The sequence below is a fragment of the Triturus cristatus genome, chromosome 4_2 (genome assembly GCF_964204655.1).
Source record: "Triturus cristatus chromosome 4_2, aTriCri1.1, whole genome shotgun sequence".
Classification (NCBI taxonomy): Eukaryota; Metazoa; Chordata; class Amphibia; order Caudata; family Salamandridae; genus Triturus; species Triturus cristatus.
Window position 1 is genome coordinate 145,168,006 of NC_140586.1, and position 18,597 is coordinate 145,186,602.

Below are 18,597 nucleotides of genomic sequence, written 5' to 3' on the forward strand. Positions count from 1 at the left end.
AGTGGAAACACTCACGCGTAATGCGTAAAAGTCAATAGCAATAGTACTGTTTAGAAAACGGTAGATTTAGGACACTTCCGGAGTAGCTAGGAAGTTGAGACTTGAAAACTAGACACTAGGATAGTCACTATCCTGATGAGCACCGGAGTACCCAAGTTACCTAGCCCACAGGCTGCGGGTGCATAGGGGTGAAGATGCGTCGTTTTCGTCGTCGACTCCTATGGATGCCTGAAGAAAGATGCTGACAGGCAGTCAGTGAAGAGTGTCCGGGGGATCCCAAGGCTGGGATCAAGAAGAGAAGAAACCTGCAAGCAGAAGGGACAGAGTCAAGGTCACTAGCCAGTGACCACGTGGAACCAGGAAGGAACCAGGCGATGTCGTGAAGATTGCAGGTGAAGGTGAAGCTTGTCGCTGCAGCCAGGAGGACCAGGAAGCGTCGAGGACGACCAGGACCAGGAGGCGAGCTGTCCCACGAAGGCTCTTGCTGTCGGCGGCGTCGAAGTTGGACTAGGACTCACCAAGCCTTGGCAAGCGGAACCCACGAAGAACGAAGGACTTGCTTCTGGTGCAGACCAGGAAGGTCTGGGGTGCTTCTTCTTTGCAGAGAAGCGGGAGCCAGTCTGGAGGAGCCAAACCAGCGCAGGAGATTTCAGGGTGCGTCGTCACAGAGGCCACTAGCCAGCGGGCAAGCAACCGGACAGATGCGGCAAGCAGGAAAATGCTGAAGGGCCCCACGCAGGACTCGTGGAGTGTGGGGGGCTGATCTTCGGTGCAGATGGTGCTTGGGGTTGGGGCTTCTCAATCCCCGGTGCACAACTTCGAGGGTACCTCAGAAGCTGCGCTGTAAGTTACTAGCCACTTTTTCCAGGTAGCCGGTCCCACGTCGCTCGTCGCCTCCACGGATCTCAGCTCTGCTGCAGATGTGGATGAGGGTCGGAGAAGTCTGGAAGTCAAGGCTCTGGTCGGGCTCTGCAGTCGGTTCCTCGTAGAACGGTCGCAAAGCAAAGGGTAGTCTCTTGATGGTGCCTGTTTGCACAGGGTAGCCACTCCTTGGCTACAAGGGAGATTCTTCAGTCTTCTTCTTTCGTCGAATGTCGAAGGTCCAGAGTTTCTGTTCAGTTTTGCAGGTTCAGGATAATCTAAAGTCTTGAGGCCCAACTCCCACTCTTATACTAATCTGGGGGGCTGGGATACCTGCTAGGTCACGCCTTATGGGTGGGACCTGGGAGGGGGTGGTTACACCCACTTCCCTTTGTCCAGTTTCGCGCCAGAGCTGGGGCTGGAGTGCCCCAGCGCCGGTTTGAACTGGACTATGCAAGGAACACCTTGTGTGCCCCAGGCATGTCTCATTCCTTTCAGCCCACCCTGCCCCAATACACTAAAGGCTGTCTGGGGAGGTGCTAGCACCTCCCCAAGCAGGAAACCTATTGTCCAGGCCTCCCTGGCTGGGATCACTCCCAGCTGCAGGAGGTCAGACTTGTGTCGTGGCAGCAGCATCCATTTTGTGATGCTGAGGCTTTGGTCAGAGGCTAACAGTTGAAGTATGATTTTAACATGTCTTTCCCTCTAGAAGGGGGGAATAATATTCTCATGTCCAGAAATGGCATGGGGGTATTATTCCACAGTGTTAGACACCTTACACGACATGTTTCGATAAAGCCAAACCATAGTTACCATAACCGTCTAAGGTTATAAGGCACTTTAAGAGTATATGGTAGGCTATATCATAGAACAGCTATAAGGACAAGGTTCCGAAAGCTGCAGACAGGCTCAGCTCATGCTAGAGCACCATCTCACATGTTACCAAGCACTCTGCCTCCAGGATTGTCAAGGCCTGCCATAGGAGTGGCTGATAGGTACACATGTGTCTATATGTAAGTTAGGTATAGGAATACTACACCTAAGCAAGGGGTGATTACACGACCTTGCCCCAGCTGAGTGATCAGCCAGTTGTGTCAAAATGGAAGGCCAGGCCAGGGGTGGCATAATACATGCTGCAGCCCCTGGTAGGCCTAGGGTACACCTATGCCCTGGGTACCTAGGGTACACTGTACAGGGGCCAATAAGGTGATCCTATCCAAATGGGTTATGCACCTAAAGTACATAGTATTAATTTAGAGAGAGAACAGCAGGGCTGTGGGTCTGATTAGCAGGCCCACAGCCACATCTAAGTCGAAAACCAGTAAAGCAAAAGCAAAAAGTGGGGGTGAACATAGAAAGCAGACCCTACTCTCCTACACCCTCCCTTCACCACTGTGTAAACACGCCCTGTGTCCGTTTTTAGTTGGGCGATTAAGTTCATTTAAATCCTGAGGGTCCCTAGGGTCCAACTAGCCCACTAGGTACCTCCAGTAAGTGCCACATAGCTGCGTTGCAGAGAGGTGTATAAAGTGGCGCGGCCTGGACCACCTCTCTGCAATGCAGCTCAGTGGCGCATACTGGAAGCACTTGGTGGGCTAGTTAGCCCCCAGGGGCCCTCAGTATTGAAGGGAAATTATATCCCCAATTTAAAACGTGCCATAGTGCGTGTTTGCACACGTCACCTCAGGCCCCGTCCCCTCCCTTCACCACTGTTTAAACGCGCCCTGTGGCTGTTCTAAGTTGAGAGATTAAGTTCCCTTGAATCCTAAGGGTCCCTAGGGTCAAACTAGACCACTAGGTACCTCCAGTAAGCGCCACAGAGCTGCGTTGCAGAGAGGTGTAAAAAGGGGCTTGGCCTGAGAACACCTGTCTGCAGCGCAGCTCCCTGGCGCATACTGGAGATGCCTGTTGTGCTAGTTGGCCCTCAGGGACCCTCAGTATTGAAGAGGATTTAATTCCCCAACTTACAACTCGCCAGGGGGCGCGTTTGCAGAGTGCTGCAAGGAGGGGGCGAAGCCTCCGGCACGATGCCAGTCTTTTATTTATTTTAATTTTTTAAGAAGGGGGGCTCTGTGGTTCCCCTTCTTATTCTAATTTATTGGCCCTGATGACCCCATCCCCCAGGGCCTGTCTCCTAATTATATTTTTTTGACCCCAATCCCCAGGGCCGCCACTGTTTTTTATTATTTTAAAAAACTATATATTTATAGACACACCTAGGACATGCTGGACAAACCGTACGTACCTATCACCATGACGATTTGCGTGATATTCATTAAAAGGCGACTATGCATACAATGAATCCACGTGGAATGTATTTACACCACTAGTGAAGCTCTGACATGTCTGATGCCCTACCGTGCCTAATCCCGGTAGACACCCTTGTCGTTTATTTATACAAACATGGGTAGCTATTGACGGGCACATTTAATACACATGCACACCAAGCCATTCAAAGGGGATTCGACAAAAATTAGACCAAAACTATGCAAGAAACCCCCCTCACGGTTAATAAAACACACATCCACTGCCGGATGTGTAATACTTTTTATTTTACTCTCTGGAAAGGGGACGAACATCACTTGAGAGTCACAGCGCGCTCCTGGCAGAGCCCAATGCTGTGTTACACCCACCATTGCCTGCTGAGTGCCACACACCTCTGTGTTGTATTCCATCAGCTAGTGCATATGCTATGACACTCTCTAGCCCATGTGCACTGTAACACCACCCCGTGAATATGTCATGCCACATTTGTCTTCGCACGGGTTATATTGCCCCATCTAACGTGCCTTCCTCGATGCCTATGTTATAACGCACAGTGCTATGCCATACATATTACAATCTGGGATCCATATCTTTGTCACAGTGCATATGCAACGTTACACTCCCCAGCACATATTTTATATTACAACTTTAGAGACTAGTTAGGTTACACAACACTGCCCTGTGCATATTACACTCCAAGGCGCATATCGCATAGCACGCGCTAGTGCCTGTGCTATCTCGCACTCTCCAGTGAATCTGTCATTGCGCACAATGTATTGTATATTATATTTCTCGCCCGGTTCATCTTATATCACACTTTTTGGTGCATAGTTTATACCATACACTATATCTAGTTTTCATTTTCAATCGTGCTCGCAGGACTATGTTCTATATAACACAGTGTTCACCTACCCTTTTCACGGGCATTACATTTTGCGATAGGGGGTGGAGGGTCAGGGGGTGTTTCTGCCAAGTGAGCCCGGATTCACAGTCACAAACGTCCTCTTCTTCCTGAATAAAAGTGAGATTATGCTGCATACTTGTTCATATTTTAAGTAGTTCGCACAGACACACGTTTTAAAAACAATAAAGTTCCTAATACCCGCCTTCTCTGAACAGTTAGCTTGCTGCCCCATCCCCCTCCTCCCTATCCTCTGTTGTGTGAATCCATGGACTAGCCTCCTCCCTCCTGCCATGCATGGTCTGATGTGCTGCCACTGCCCTCAATTTAGTATGATGTACCAGTCCACTCCTCCTGCCCTCCATTGCCCAATTCTATGCCCCATCATTGACCTCCTGCTTAAACTCTGTGCTTAGCTTGCTGCCCCTATTCTCCTTCCCCCTGCCCTCCGATGTCTTTGTGCATGCCCCTGCTCCATCCTTTTTGCCCACCATGTTCCATGGACCTGCCATTCCTATCTACTCTGAGTGTTCTGTTGAGCTGCCACTCCCCTCCCACCTGCCTAGCATTGTCAGATGACTGTAACCTGTCCCTGCCACCTCCACACTGCCTGTCCACATGCCATGCCCCTATCCTCTTCCTCCTGTCCTACATGGTCCATTGTACTGCCACACCCTTCTGCCCTTCCTGGTCTGTTGTGCTGCAACTGCTCCTCCTGCCTGCCCTGTGCGGTCTGTTGTGAGGCCCCTTCCCCTGAACTTTCTTGTCTGTGCACAGGTCCTGACCCTCCCTTCTATCCTCCATCGTCCTTTGTGCATGCCCCTGCACCCTCCTTCGTGCCCATCATAGCCATTGTGCTGCCACTAACCCTCCCACTTGCCATGCATGGTCTTCTGTGCTGCCATGGCCCCTCCCACCTTCCCTGTGTGGTCAGTTAGCTGCCCCTGACCCCCTCCCACCTTCCCTCCATGGTCTGTGTGTATTCCATCACAGTCTCACTGTTGCTCTTCATGGTGTGTCTTGCTTCTAGTGCCCATCCTGCCTGACCTCCATGGCTATCTTGCTGCTCCTGCCTGCCCCCTTGCCCCCAGCCCTCTGTTTACATGTGCAGACCCCTACTCCCTCCCTCCTGGCTTGTCTGTTCCATTGTAATGCCCCTGATCCGTCCCTCCTGCCCTTTATGGTCTGTTATGCTGCAGCTTTCTCTCCTGTCTGTCCATTCTGGTCAGCTAGCTACCATTGCCTCTTGCCCCTCTGTTCTCTGTTGTCCATGTGCATGGTCCTGTCCCCTCCCTCTTGCTTTCTATGGATTGTTGTGCTGCACTCCCGTCCCGCATGCCCTGTGTGGTGTATAGGTGCTGCTGCAAACCCTGATGCCTGCCCTGCAGGGTCAGTTTGGTGCACCTCTCCATGTTCCTCCTGTCCTCTGTTATCCAAGTCCATGTCCCTACCCCATTTCCTTCCATGATCCAATGTACCATACTTGCGAACATTTTGAACTTGGTATGAGGGAGATTTTGAAAAAAAACTGGGGTATTGATTTTCCCCTTTGTGTTACATTGAAAAAGAGGAGATTGTAGACAAGAGACAGATCAAATAAAGCCCATTTCAGCTTAAAAACATTGGACGTTTCCTGGCTGAATCGGGTCTGTTGGCATGTATGGTTGTACTACCATTGCCTCTTCCTTCTGCCCACAATGGTCTATTACATTGCCACAGCCTCTCTTGCAAGTCTTATATTGTTGGTTTGTAGCCCCTGCCCCCCTTTCCACTGCCCTCCATAGTCTGTTGTGCTGCCACGGCCCTTCCTGCCTGCTCAGTGTGGTTAAATTGTTGCCTTTGCACCCTCCTACCTGCCTTCAATTTTCAGAGTCCGTGCCCCTGGCCTCTGCCTCTCAACAGTATCCTAATGAACAACTAGATTGCTAACATTCTATATTTATTACAAAAGTGTGGAACGCCTGACGTCATCTTGATGTAATCAAAACTGTAATACCTAGAGCATTTCCTTTAGAAATTACATATATGAGAGGGTCTTATTGGCATAAAAATTATGGTTAGTGCTCTAAAAGACTAAAATAAGGACATATTTTCTGAGTTTTCAAATAGCGACAAAGCACTTTTAAATTATTTGTTATCTTTATGTTTTTTTATCCAGTTGACCACTTGATTAAATGTTGCACTTAGGGGAGAGGATGTGGTGTTACTTCTAGAACTGCAGACTTTGCAACTGGGGAACCAGGTTGGAGTTTCTGCTTCAGCTCGACATTCTGTGATTCTGGTCAAATCACTTAGTCTCCCCATGTCTACAACCAAAATGAATTTGTTCTTGTGTGATGTAACCAATGCTCATGTAAAGCACTCCAATACCTGACAAGTCTGCACTATATAACACTGCAAAAACACAAAATAATAAGTGTTTTGCACACGTCTGTCATTGGGCTATATTTGGGCTACATCTGGGTGATTTTGGGCTACATTGTGTCTCCGGTGGCCATCTTGGAAGATTTATTTGTTAGGAAGTTTCCTAATTTCCTCATGTACTGCAGTCTCCTTAGTAGGAAATGCTTTCAGTTTTTTACTTTGATTCCATCATGAAGGTATTCAGATATGTCACACATTTGCCATAAATTCTGAAAGTTAGCACTCTAGTTGCTCATTAGATCACTGTAGTAAAACTACTGTTCACCATGGAAGTCTGCTCCTGGTATTAAAAGTGCATGTTTCAGTCTGCATGTCAGATTTTTTTAATGAAATAGAAGAGGATTTGAGAAGTCACTCAAAATGTGCCCTCATTTTCTTTCTTCAGCATTAATCATAATTTCTATGGCAAAATGAACACCCTCATTGTGTTCATTTTTAAATTACATGTTTTAAGTGTTACCAGTTTATTCCAATCAAGATGGCTTCAGGTGTGCCATACTTTTGTCATAATGAAGACAGTAAGCACTCTAGTTGTTTTTAAGAACACTCTGGGACATTCTGTCATTGGGCTATACTTGGGCTACATCTGGGTGATATTTGGGCTACATTTGGGCTCTTTTGTCTCTGGTGGCCATCTTGGGAGACTTATTTGTTATGAAGTTTCCTAATTTCCTCATTTACTGCAGTCTCCTCAGTAGGAAATACTTTCAGTTTTTTACTTTGATTCCATCAAGAAGGCATTCAGATGTGTCACACATTTGCCATAAATTCAGAATGTTAGCACTCTTTTTGCTCATTAGATCACTGTAGTAAAGCTACTGCTCACCAGGGAAAACTGCTGCTGGTATTGAAAGTGCATGTTTCAGTCTGCATGTCAGAATTTTTTAATGAAATAGAAGAGGATTTGAGAAGTCACTCAAAATGTGCCCTAATTTTTCTTTCTGCAGCACTAATCATACTTTTTATGGAAAAATGAACCCCCTCATTTTGTTCCTTTTTAAATTAAATGTTTTAAGAGTTACCACTTTAATCCAATCAAGATGGCTTCAGGTGTGCCATATGTTTATCATAAGTAGGACTGTTAGCGCTCTAGTTGTTCTTTGGAACACTCTGGGAAGCTGCAGTAGAACACAAAGGAATCAACTGACAGTCTCTGCCCTTGTTGGATGTACATGTTTTACTGAGAATGTCAGACTTCATTCTCACATGACTGAGAAAGATAATGTGAATTTACAGAAAATAAGCTCTCAGTTTAGCTTATAGATCACCTTCCAAACCTCTGGGAAAGGCATGAGAAAATATTTTTCTCTCAATCATGATATCCCAGCAGAAGGCTTTTTCACATGGTGAAATAACCTTAGAACATACCACAATTCCTAAAATGAGTATGGTACCATCAACAAATGATTTATAATGTAACTAAAGTCTTAAAACCTTCTATTAACTGCAATGCTTTTTAATGAGGTGCTATCATGTATATTGGTCCCAAGATGGCTGCCAACACTTCTTGGATGAAGTGCTGACAGCCAATCAGATCTCAGGATGAGATGTGTGGTTAGGCTCCGCCCACATATATATATGATTTTACTTTTGATTTTCTCAGGAACTACTGAACAGATTGACACCAGACCTGCAAAAGGCACTTCCCTGACCTGAGGACTACCTCTCTGCCAAATTTCAAGTAATTCTGTTCAGCCGTTCGGGCTGTACCTTCGACTAAAGGTCCTATGGAAAAATGCATGGGGAAAACGCGTATTGGGACCCCCCTTTTTTCTCGGCCCCCGCTTGACGAATCACCCCGAGACTTTCAGGGTAGGAGCGGAGTGGAGCGCCCCACCTATTTTGAAAATTTTGCGAGGATTCGTCAACCGGCGCCAAAGTTATTCCAAATAGAATGTTGCGGATTTCCTATGGAAACACGGTCCTAACTATAACTATCTACTGGCGACTGCCAGTAGATAATATATCATATATATATTTAATTAAGAATAAAAACGGTGCTAACGGCTTCTCAGGGAAATGTGTGCTTCTGGTCATTTTCTTTATGGATCCTCTTGTATAGTTCCCATGTTATGGCAAAAAAGATGAACAAGCATTGGCATAGCCAATAGGTCTCGCCTTTGGGACCTTATAAGTATTTAGCCATGCAACAGTTGATGTTGTTGCACCAAGGATATTGTGCAGGATAACTAAACACTTATAAGGGCCCAAAGGCTTGACCTATTGGCTATGCCAATGCTTGTTTAAATGGGATACAATAGACTTTAATGATGAACACCCTCACCCCGTGGCTTCCTGTCCTTTGCAGAGAACCCTAGAGGCCCCCAGTCTGGCAAGAACCTCCCATGTCATCCCATGCTGAGCCTCCGATGCACCCTTGCCTCGCCGAAGGACAGGGTTGTAGCACGAGAGATGTCCCGGAAGAGCCCCGGCCCCCCAAGCATCTGGCTCTTCCAGAAAAGAACACTGAGGCACAGGGTACAATAGTGACATTATCTGCAATAACGAAGAGCCAGCGGTCAAGCCCTGTGTGAGGAGGGGAGGGCGACCAAGGGCCAAAGGGAAAGGCATCAGAAAAGGGCTATACCAACCCAGAAGGGCAGAGTTTGTTTAGTTGTAGGCACACCTTAGAGAGAATTGAGCGCTACCTCCCTTTACTGCCTTTACCTGCCTTTCTGAGGGTGGGCTGGGCGTGACATGGAGGCAACCCTTCATGGGTCTCCCATTATGCACAATGCCAGTGAATATCTGGGAGAGTTGGGAGACTCAGGAGCCCGTTGTCACATTCTGCAGGGACCGCGTGATTTTTTGTTGCGGTACTCAGCATGAGGGGAACTGTACACCCTGTGGCCAGCTTCACATCCCTCCCTCTGCACCGGGCACGGTTTGCTCTGCTGCTGAGACCAGAGGGTCAGGAGAACACCTCTTCTCAGTTATAAGTGTGTGCCCTAAGACGGAAACATTATGTGCTGCCTGGTGTTTTTAAGAGCCCCCAGACTATCAGCACCCCTTGCTTTTGTCACACAGGGAATAGATCTGGCCCGGAGTCAGAGTTCAGCCACGCCTGTTTGTTGTATTTTAATAGTTTAATGATTTGTTCAGCTGTTATAAAGATGAGGCACTAACAAAAAGGACCAAATTTAAAAACAGTACTGTACTGGGCGACCTGCTCGCTTGACACGTTCCAGAGTACCGGAAAGTAGCCCAGTACTGGGCCTCAGTCTGAATTGCTTCAGCTAGCCTCAGTTTTCTGTTCCTTCTAAATGCATGTACAAATATAAAGAATGCCTGTTGTTTGTAGAAGTCCATATTTGTCTTCCTTAACACGCGTTACTGTAATAAACGCGTCCTAATTAGATGATTGCTGTACACGCATTTAATTTGTTCCTTTTGTGAACCAGGAAATGGAGACGTTGCTGACATTCGGATAACATAGCTACAAGGGCCTGGAAGCATAAACACGATGCAATACGTGTGCGGGTGAGTTGGCTTTCAGCTGACAAAAGCAACTACTGCAAAGTGCGGCATCTGAGAATGCCAAGAGTGGAGCATTTTCCACTGTTAAAGATTGCATTTGCCACTGTTAAAGGTTGGCTGAGCCCAGAGGACGCTGTAATCTAACAGGGTGCGTATCCAGGAGTCTAAGGGAGCTAATGAACCCCAGGAACACGCCTCTCAATAGGTTGTAAAAGAATGCATCGTGCACGTTTCCTAACGAAAACAGACTGCCTCGCCTGCCGTGGCGGGTCCAACCTCTTCACCTGTCTCCTTGTTCTTGGGCCAGGCTAGTGTCTTGCACACACAGGCAACAACTGGTGAGTAAACATACACAGAACGGCCACAGTAAATACTTGCTACCTGTTTACAGAGTGCAAGGGCGTTCTTGACTTGGCTGCCTTAAATATATTTTCCTTTTAGTCAAATCAGAGCTCAGTAACACCTTTGATATATGGAAAATAAATGTAACTTAAAATAAGGAAAATCAAAAAAGTGCTATTTTCATATTTCTTTTTGCTTGTTAGTTTGCGGTTTCTGGAAAATGGGCCCTTGACCTAGAAAGTAAGGATTATTAAAAAGGCAAGGCGTCACTTCTTGTGACCTCACTTCCTGTGTCGTCATTTGTGATTTGCATATCATATTCAGACCATCCACTGTTTGCTCAGCCTGTGGGCTGTCTTCAACATTGTTTTCATGAGCTTGTCTTCATCATCCTTCAAACATGTTCAGCACATAAGGGCACTTGGACGTATGATGCTGTGACAGAGTGAACCTCACACCGGTCAAGTCACCCCTATCTCGTGCACGCGGCTGTAAATAATGGTAAGTATGCAAACTATTTAGTAGGCATTGAGAAAAGGCTTCCATTAGTTTGAATGAAGTTCCTAAATGGGTACTTTAGACGCGAACAACCGGCATAGCATGAGAACAACGCCATTGCCGAGGTCACTGTTATCAACTTACAAGACTAGGAAAGGAATGGGCCCGCAACGAAAATGTATGGCGTAGAACAGAGTGGCGGTGTTGGCCGGGCAACGCTGGATACGTTTACATATAGCCGTGTTTGTTTTTGCTCTGAGCACCGGGTTGGGGTCGGGATTAATCTTATGAGGAAGACAACTGGAAGGAGGAGTCCCCCTGAGAAAGGAGCGAAGCTTCTTTCCTGGAAATTACAAAGGAAGGCAAACGCCCTAACACTGCATTCTTGCTCAGGGGGAAAATATTAGAATCTAACAGATTCTTACTGTCTGGGTATTTGCTCTCAGTCATTGCTGGGGCAGATTTATGTGCACAAATGGAAATAATTTAGCATGCATGGCCACCATACCTCAGCGGTGCAGATGAAACTGCCGAAATGCTTGAAACGCTGTCATCACCGTTTCCTATACGCTGGTTGGTTCAGTGTAAATACTACTACCAATGCTTACAACGAAGAAATGGAGGGGGGCGTGGGGGGCGGTGAGTGCTAAAGCAACACAGGGAAGGCTGGCATATGGTGAGCACTTTCGCGGCCGCTTTGATGTTCTCAGTGTCCACGCGGCTCACTGAGAACATCAAAGCGGCCGCAAAAATGATCAGCAGGCTGCAAAATGGTGCTCGCGCCCGGCGCACATGCACTGTAGTTGGCGGCCTGAAAAGCACTTGTTTGCACTTCCAAATCCCGCTTTCTATAGCTCTCGCCAGAGCAGCACTAAAGCGCTGGCTCAGGCGAGACCTAAAAAGGCATAGGATTAGGCGCGCAACACCCATTGGACTCAAAGGGCGGCAGCCCCCCCCCCCCTCCCCGTCGTGTGTGGCAGCCCAGGATGAGACAGCTTCCCGGGCACCCACACAGCCGCACCCGAGCACTTCACAGGTCTTTAAAAGACCATTTGCATGTTAATGAGGCCTTGCTGTTGTTTCACCCCTTCTAAGAGCCCCTGCAGCCCCACTCTGCCTATTGCTTAAAGTTTAGCCCCCCCCCCGACATATTTGCTTAGGCCCCCCCCCCCCCCCGAAATTTGGCTCTAGTTGCGCCTCTGCATAGGATTAATATGATTTGTTGAAAGTCAAACTATTAGGTCTCATTTTAGACATTTCACTCAATCAGACATGAGACTGGGCACTTTCTCCCCTGAGTCGTATCCATTAAGTGTTAGGTTTTAGTTCAGTTATCTCATTAAACACTTTCTGATAGGGGAAATCAGCGTTGCCACTTTTTGGAGGATGCTTAGGAGAAATCAGCTTTGCCCACTTTGTGGAGGATGCGCTTCTCCTCCCAACTCTAAAAAAGGATCTATTTCGCCTGGCTGCAAAGTTTCCAATTTGCCCTTGAGATTACAGCTGGGGGTAGGTATTTCAAATGCAATTCTCACAGAGTGCAGTTACCAAAGAAATGTCTCTGTGTGGGGGTCCCTGCCCTGAAGTTTATTTAATGTTTATTAGCATCATATTTTCATGAAGTGGTAAAGCTGGAGATAGATGCAGAGTTTGTTAATTCCATTACTAAAACTTACACACTGGACCTTACCTGATTTGGAGGTGGTGGTGATCTCTGTCCAGTCCGGTGAGGATGTTGGAGGTCGTGTCAACGTGTTTGATTTGAATTACATTTACGACATTCACTACTGTAATTCAGTTCAGCCTGCTGCTATGAAGTCATACTGTTTTCAGATAAGGACATACATATTGAAGTAGACAGTAAAGCATTTCCACTGGGCCCTGGGGCAATCAATGGTTACTGGACAGAATCCATAGAGGATACTGTTGTTTACTAATCACGTACCAGAGCCTAAGATATTGTATCATTTCAACTGAATAACTAAGTAACTTCCTTTTTACATGTAAGACACTGGCTCTCTATATAGTACACTAAAATGAAGTAAACTGTGTAGAGGGTCCTGTGGATCCCAGATACAGGGGCAAAAGTAGATACTATTAACTCTCTATTTGTGGTAGTGTGGATGAGCAGTTAGTGCTGAGCATTTATTGAACTCACAGAGGCAATAAATGAGACTCACACTTAAGAATAAATCAGAGACCAATTAAAAAAAATAACCCCGATTTTTATGCTATTTTTCAGACCAAGACCTTTGTTCTATAATAAGTACTTTTTAGGTTATGAATTTTTCAAGTTCGCACAATTAATTACTTTTGTGTCCAATTACACACCATTGAAGTCAATGGGAGAAAAGAGAAAAATGCATATAAGATCACACAGTTGGATTTCAAGGATCACCTTTCAGGTTTAGGTAGATAGCATGGCAAGGCCCAACTTTTTACCAGTGGTTTCTTGGGAGCATCCCGGATTCATCCAGGAGCAGGGCGCTGAGGTCGTTGGTAGTTGGTGTGCTGCGAAGAAGCGGGCTACTTGAAAACACACTGCATAAAGGGCTTTAAAGGTCACATGGACCTCAGGCCCACAGGAGCACAGCTGAATTATCGTTACCAAGGCTGGTCGGGCCGGGTGTAGAGCAGATAGGTCAGCTTGGCGGTGCGTGTCAAGATGTCCTCGCAGTAATGGAGCAGGCAGCTTGGAGAGGCGATTCTGGGACAGCTGGGCCACTCACAATATGGGTTGCAGGGGTCTCAATGTCTCTTGATGGGTGCTTGCCTCCTGGGCTGTTGGACCCTGAATTGGACGCTTCATCTTGCCGTATGCTGTGGGAAATCTGGTACCCCGGATATTGGTGCAGCATGGCTGCAGTAGATCCCGGTGTCCCCTTACTTGCTGAGGAGAAAGATCTGATCCTTCAGAGCTGAAGCACCACTTTTGGTTTGTGTTCTGTGTCAGAGTCGCCGAAGAGCAGCTAGTTGACAAACCATACTTCGCAGTTTTGGTGCCTGTGGGCTGCAGGAGAGTAAAACCTCAACTCCAAGGAAGTTCTCTCATGATTTGTAGAAGGTTGGAGGAGCTCCGGGGTTTTTAGAGGCCTCACAGTTACAGTACAAGACAGCACACCATGATTGTTAAGTCCTTAGGGCAGAAGGCCAGGTTTAGGGCCACTTTTCTGCAGCAGGGGTTCAGTCTTCGGGTCAGCAGCTCTTTTTTCTCCTTTTCTTCACAGTGTCTATCGAATCGGAGTTCAAGGTCCAGGGATGCCACCTAAATACTAAATACTAAATTTGGGGGCATAAAGGGAGTGACAGGTAGTAGCAAATGGGCTACATACCTTTAGGATATGTACACCCACTAAGTGACCACTTCTTGTGGGAATGGACACTACCATGACCCTAATTGGCTAATTTCCCCTCAAACCAAGATGGAGGGAATTAGGGGTTGTGCTGGCTGAATGGGAACCCACCTCTAATTTACCTAATTTCCCAACTGTGCTCACACCAAATGTGGAGGAGAAAAGGGAGGTTAGCATCCTCCATTACCCGGAGCTGCCTGGGTTGCATTTCAACGGCGGCATCACCTTTGAAGCTTACTCCCTTGGAAGGCCATTCTGTCCTAGGGGAGTTGGGAAGCACCTCTGCCCAGAGCTGGCTTTGTTTCAGGCCTCTGAGAGCGCTGGCCCTCACGCCATGAGGTCAGAAACATGTCTGGTGGTGGCAGGCTGGCTAAGACTAGTTAGAGACCACACCAGTGCTTGGTAGGTTTCAGGGGATCCTCTACATGCTCTCCTGTGTGCATTTAATAATAAATTCAACACTGGCATCAGTGAAGATTTATTAACCCCTTCCATGCGTTGGATGCGCGGGAGACTCCGACGCATAAGTTCTCCTGTGCGTCGGACGGCTCCCGTGCGTCCGACGCCATTGCAGAAGAAATCCCTCTGGTGCAGGCACCAGAGGGATTTCTTTTACTTCCCCAAAGCCTCGAGAACTGGGGAAGAGCTTCTCCAGCTCCCGAGGACTCCCACCCCGTTTCAGTGAAATGACGATTAGCGCGCACGTCCTGCTGACGTCATTTAATAAAAACCGAATCAGTTTCACTTTCTACGTGCTCAGGGGTCTATTTCAGCCCCCTGAGCACGTAAAAAGACGGGAGAGGTATCATTGGAAAGGGGAGAATCTCCCCTTTCCAATGGTACCCCTCCTCAGTGGGGCGATCCACAAGCAGAGATCCACCCACTAGACACCAGGGAGGGGGGAGTGGCCCCTTGGGCAAGGGCCTTTGCTCCCCCCATAATATTTTGTCCATCGTCAGTCTTTCTGCCCCCCCCCGGGTGCATATGGGGGCTGTAGCCCCCAATCTGCCCCCCCTGGGGGGGCAGAAAGCCCACTAAACGCCAGGGATTTTTTTTGGGCTCTTGTTAATAGGATGGTATGCCCAAATCGGGAATTCAAATGCCCCCACCCCTGTGCCACAATAACGGCCTTTCTGCCCCCCTGGGGGAAGCAGAAAGCCCACTAGATGCCAGGGATTTTTTTGGGGGTAATTTAATTAGGGCGGGGGCTGCCCAAAATGGGCATGCCAATGCCCTCAACCCCCCGCCACAATTACAGCCTTTCTGCCTCCTCTGGGGGGGCAAAATGCCCAATAGACGCCAGAGATTTTTTGGGGGGTAAATTGAATTTGGGTGGGGGCTGCCCCAAATGGGCATGCCAATGCCCCCACCCCTCCGCAACAATTACAGTCTTTCTGCCCCCCCCGAGGAGCAGATAGGGGTGGTAGCCCCCAATTCCCCCCCAGGGGGCCAGAAAGCCCACTAGAAACCATTTTTTTTATTTTTGCAGGGGTGGGGGCTGCCCCAAATGGGCATGACAATACCCCCACCCACCCCCAGAGACAATCCAGTCTTTCTGCCCCCCTGGGGGGCATATGGGGGCAGTGGCCCCTGATCTGCCCCCTGGGAGGGGCAGAAAGCCCACAAGGCGCCAGAAATTACGCTGGTTTTTTATGCATGGGGTGGGGGCTGCCCAGAATGGGCATACCAATGTCCCCACCCCCACCAAAAATAGCTACAGTCTTTCTGCCCCCCTTGGGTCATATCGGGGCAAACCCTCCCCCCCGATTCCACCCCAGGGTGGCAGAAAGCCCGCTAGGCATCAACTTTTTTTTTTTTAGCAATGCGCCTAGCTCGAGATTTTGCACCCTAACTCTGCCAGCACCTAGGGAAAACTAGCAAACCTATACATTTTTGAAAGCAAACACCCAGGAAAATCCAGGCTGGGGTGACTTGACTGGCTCTCACCAGGTTCTGTTACCCAGAATCCCTTGCAAACCTAAAACTGTGTCCAAAAACCCCCCAAATTTTCCTCACATTTCTTTGGTGGAAAGTTCTAGAATCTGCATGGATTCACAAAATTCCACTCACCCCGCGTTCCCCAAAGTCTTCTGAGAAAAATGGTACCTCACGTCTGTGGGTAGGCCTAGGGCCCGTGACAAGAAACGGCCCAAAACGCAACATGGACACACCACATTTTCGCAGTGAAAACTGACCCTTTTTTTGCAAGGTGCCTAGCTCTAGATTTTGAACCTTAACTCTGCCAGCACCTAGGGAAACCTAGCAAACCTATACATTTTGAAAAACTAGACACCCGGGGTAATCCAGGATGGGGTGACTTGACTGGCTCTCACCAGGTTCTGTTACCCAGAATCCCTTGCAAACCTAAAAATGTATCCCAAAAAACAAATTTTCCTCACATTTCTGTGATGGAAAGTTCTGGAATCTGTGTGGATCCACATGATTCCACGCAGCCCACGTTCCACAAAGTCTTCAGAAAAAAATGGAACGTCACTTGTGTGGGTAGGCCTAGTGCCTGCGACAGGAAATGGCCCAAAACACAACGTGGACACATCACATTTTCCCAGTGGAACCGGACCCTTTTTTTGCAAAGTGCCTAGCTGTCGATTTTGAACCCTAACTCTGCCTGCCCGCAGGAAAACCTAGCAAACCTATACTTTTTTGAAAACTAGACACCCAGGGAAATCTAGGATGGGGTGATTTGACTGGCTTTCACTAGGTTCTGTTACCCAGCATCCCTTGCAAACCTCAAAATGTGTCCAAAAAACCACATTTTCCTCACATATCTGTGGTGGAAAGTTCTGGAATCTGCGTGGATCCACAAAATTCCACCTACCCCGCGTTCCCCAAAGTCTTCTGAGAAAAATGGTACCTCACTTGTGTGGGTAGGCCTAGTGCCCGCGACAGGAAATGGCCCAAAACGCAACATGGACACACCACATTTTACAGTGAAAACTGACACTATTTTGCAAAGTTCCTAGCTGTAGATTTTGAACCCTAGCTCTGCCGGCACCTAGGGAAACCTAGCAAACCTATACATTTTTTAAAACTAGACACTCAGGGGAATCCAGAATGGGGTGACTTGTCTTACACTCACCAGGTTCTGTCACCCACAATCCCTTGCAAACCTCAAAATGTGCCCAAAAAACATATTTTCCTCACAATTATGTGGTGAAAAGTTCTGGAGTCTGCGTGGATCCACAAAATTCTACCCACCCTGCATTTCCCAAAGTCTTCCAAGAAAAATGGTACCTCACTTGTGTGGGTAGGCCTAGTCCCATGACAGGAAATGGCCCAAAACGCTACGTGGACACACCACATTTTTACTGTGAAAACCGCCCCTTTTTTTGCAAAGTGCCTAGCTTTAGATTTTGAACCCTAGCTCGGCCGGCACCTAGGGAAACCTAGCAAACCTATACATTTTTTAAAACTAGACACTCAGGGGAATCCAGAATGGGGTGACTTGTCTTACTCTCACAAGGTTCTGTTACCCAGAATCCCTTGCAAACCTCTAAATTTGTCAAACAAATATATTTTCCACACATTTATGTGGTGCAAAGTTCTGGAATCTGCGTGGATCCACAAAATTCTACCCACCCTGCATTTCCCAAAGTCTTCGCAGAAAAATGTTACCTCATTTGTGTGGGTAGGCCTAGTCCCCACGACAGGAAACGGCCCAAAATGCAACGTGAACACTACATTTTTACAGTGAAAACCGACCCTTTTTTTGCAAAGTGCCTAGCTGTCAATTTTGAACCCTAGCTCTGCTGGAACCTAGAGAAACCTGGCAAACCTATACATTTGTGAAAACTTGACACCCAGGGGAATCCAGGATGGGGTGACTTGTCTGGCTCTCACCAGGTACTGTTACCCAGAATCCCTTGCAAACCTCATAAATTGTAAACAAAAACCCACATTTTCCTCACATTTCTGTGGTGGAAAGTTCTGGAATCTGTGTGGATCCACAAAATTCCACCCAGCCTACATTCCCCAAACACGTCCGAGAAAAATGGTACCGCACTTGTGTGGGTGGGTCAAGTACCCGCGACAGGCAAGGGCCCAAAACCTATTGAGGCAACTTAAAAATTACCTACAACAAAACAACCTGGTTTTGCAAGGGGGTGTCCTATGAGTTTTTGGCCCTGGGTTCGGCAGGCACCTAGGGAAACCTACCAAACCCACACACTTCTTAAAACTAGACTCCCGAGGGAGTCCAGCAAGATATGGCTTGCGTGGGTCCCCCAACATTTCCCTACCCAGAAGGCCCTGCAAACCTCCAATTTAGCTGAGAAAATCACTTTTTTCTCAAATTTCTGTGTGGGAAAGTTCTGGAATCTACGTGGATCCAAAAATGTCCTACCACCCTGCATTTCCCCAGATCTCCTGATAAAAATGATAACTCACTCGTGTGGGTGGGTCAAGTACCCGTGACAGGCAAGGGCCCAAAACGTTTTGAGGAGACATCAAAATGATCAC